The sequence below is a fragment of the Myotis davidii genome, unplaced genomic scaffold, assembly GCF_000327345.1.
Source record: "Myotis davidii unplaced genomic scaffold, ASM32734v1 scaffold3, whole genome shotgun sequence".
NCBI classification, from domain to species: Eukaryota; Metazoa; Chordata; class Mammalia; order Chiroptera; family Vespertilionidae; genus Myotis; species Myotis davidii.
Genome location: NW_006295062.1, coordinates 1,086,450 through 1,089,635, shown reverse-complemented (window position 1 = coordinate 1,089,635; position 3,186 = coordinate 1,086,450).

The window sequence follows — 3,186 nt, the reverse complement described above, 5'->3', positions numbered from 1 at the left end:
ATAAATCGCAGAATTAAAAAAAAAACAAAAGAAAAAAAGGAGAGACTGGGAGCTTCAGTTGCAGGCTTGGCCCTCCTGAAAACTGCCATCAGCCCCTCATCCAGGCTGGCCAGGCACCCCAGTGGGGACCCCCACCCTGAAGGGGGTGCTGGCAGCCTGAAAACAGCCCTCAGTTTTCTCCAAGATGAAGTTTTAGGGGCCTATTTGTGCAACCTGACGATATTTTTTCCATTGATTTTTTGAGAGAGTGCAAAGAAGGGAAGGAGAAGAGAGAGAGAGAGAAAGAAAGAAAGAAACATTGATATGAGGGAGACACATCAATTGGTTGCCTCCACTGGGGTCAGGGATCAAACCTGAAACCCAGGTACATGCCCTTAACCAGGAATTGAACCTGTAACCCTTCAGTGCACAGGCTGATTGATGCTCCAACCACTGAGCACATCAGTCAAGAGCTCAAACTGCTAAAGGAAGACAATGGCAATGATAGATAATATATAAACAGAATACGAATATTAATAAAATTATGTAAAATATAAAGACAAGCCAGAAATAAATTCTTAAGCTGAAGAGTAAAATAACTGAAATAAAAAATACACTAGAGGGGTTCAAAATCATATTTGAGCTAGCTGAAGACAAAAATCAGCAAACTCAAAGATCCAAATAGTTTCAGTCTAGTCCAGTGATGGTGAACCTTTTGAGCTCGGCAGCATTTTGAAAAACCCTAACTTAACTCTGGTGCCATGTCACATATAGAAATTTTTTGATATTTGCAACCATAGTAAAACAAAGACTTATATTTTTGATATTTATTTTACATATTTAAATGCATTTAACAAAGAAAAATCAACCAAATAATGAGTTCGCGTGTCACCTCTGACACACGTGTCATAGTTTCGCCATCACTGGTCTAGACAAAAAGAAGAATGAAGAAAAGTAAGTAAAGTTTAAGGGATCTGTGGGGCACTATCAAGTGGAGCAACAGACATTTGGGAATCTCAGAAAGAGAGACATGGCAGAAAGAATTTTTGAAAACATATGGTCGAAATGTCCCAAAATTTATAATTTTACAAATCCAAGAAGCTAAACAAGCAATGGGACAAATTAAAACAGAGTCATAGTGATACACATTGTAATCAAGTTGTCAAAAGACAAAGACAATGATAGAATCTTCAAAGCAGCAAGAGAGAAGTGGCGTGTCATGCACAAAGAATTCTTAACATGATTTTACTTTATATCTCATCAGAATCCTTGGAGACCAGAAGACAACGGGTCAATATATTCAAATCACTGAAAAAAAAAATTGTCAACTGAGAATCAACATCCAGCAAAATCACACTTCAGAAACAAGGGGGAAATTAAAACATTCCCAGATAAACAAAGGCTGAGAGAGTTTATCGCCACTAGAACTTCCCTGAAAGTAATGCTGAAGGAGTTCATCATGTTGAAATGAAGCTACACAGTAACTCTAAGTCATATGAAGAAATTAAGATTTTCTGTAAAGGTAAATACAGGGGCTATTATAAATGTTAGTGTTCTTGTAATTTTGGCTTGTAACTTCATTTTTAATTTTGTGCAAAACAGCAAATGCATTTAAAAAATCAATTAATCTCGGTTGTGTTTATATATATACACACAATATATATAAAGGAGACATATGTGACATCAGAACAGAAAGGAGGACAGAACATAATAAGAACAGAGTTTTTGTATGCTTTTAAAGTTAAGTTGGTAGAAATTCAAATTAGGTTGTAATTACTTTAGAATATTAAATAAAATCCCCATGAAACCACAAAGAAAATATCTATAGAGTTTACACATAAGAAAATGACCAGGGAACAAAATTGTTTCGGTAAAAAATATCAACTAAGCACAAAAATAAGGAAATAAGGAACAAGAAGCTATTACTAATGTAGAAACAAATAATAAATTGGCAAAAATAAGTTCCTCCTTATCAGTAATTACTTTAAATGTAAACAGACTTAAACTCTCCAATCAAGACAGAATTTGGCAGAATGAATAAAAAACAACAACCCCTGGTTCAACTATATGCTATCAACAAGATACTCATTTTAGATCCAAAGGCACATGCAAATTCAAAGTGAAAGGATGGAAAAAAAAAATCATGTCATGCACAGATTAGGAGGGCAATGTGGTCCCAGAAATGCATCATCAGGCAATTTTGTCACCGTGCAAACATAGTAGAGTGCACATACACAAACCTGGATGGTGCAGCCTACTACACACCTAGGCTATGTGGTATAGCCTATTGCTCCTAGGCTACCAGCCTGTACAGCATGCTACTGCACAAAGCAGCCTGAGGTTAAATCAAACACAAGAGAAAATAATGCAATCGAGAGAGGCAGTAAACACAAAATGTGTGAGGCTGGCATAACACAGCATACTGTTTTACAGCAAATGTTTTTCAGTAAGTAGAAAGACCACACTGTAAAATAACACTAAAAGGTATAGTATAGTAAACACATAAACCAGTAACAGTCATTTATCATCATTATCAAATATTATGCACTGTACATAGTTGTATGTGCTGCACTTTTACAGGAGTGGCCGCACAGTAGGTTTGCTTAGACCAGCTTCACCATAGACACCTGAGCAACGTTGCACTATGATGTCATAACGGCTGCAGCATCACGAGGCAATAGGAATTTTTTCAGCTCCATCGTCATGTTATGAGACCACCCTTGTCTGTATGTCTGTCATTGACTGAACGGTGTTCTGCAGTGCGCGACTATAGTAACCAGGGAGAAGTAAGGCTGGTATACTAATAACAGACCAGGCAGGCTTTAAACCCAAAGGATTACAAGAGGAAGAGGACATGATATATTAATAAAGGTTCGATACAAAAAGAAAATATAACAATTATAAACATTAAAGGCCTAATAACAGACTCTCTAAATATATGAAGCAAAATTGGACAGAATTAAAGGGAGAAACAGACAATTTTACAATAATAGTTGGGGACTCTAATACACCACTTTCAACAATGGATAGAACAACCAGATAGAAGGAGGATAAGTAAGGAAACAAAAAACTTGGACAACTCAGGAAACCCTGTAGATCTGGCAGACACATACAGACACACACAGGCACATACAGGCACATACAGACACATACAGACACATACAGACACTAACCAACAGCAGCGGAATGCAGTCTTCGCAAGCACAT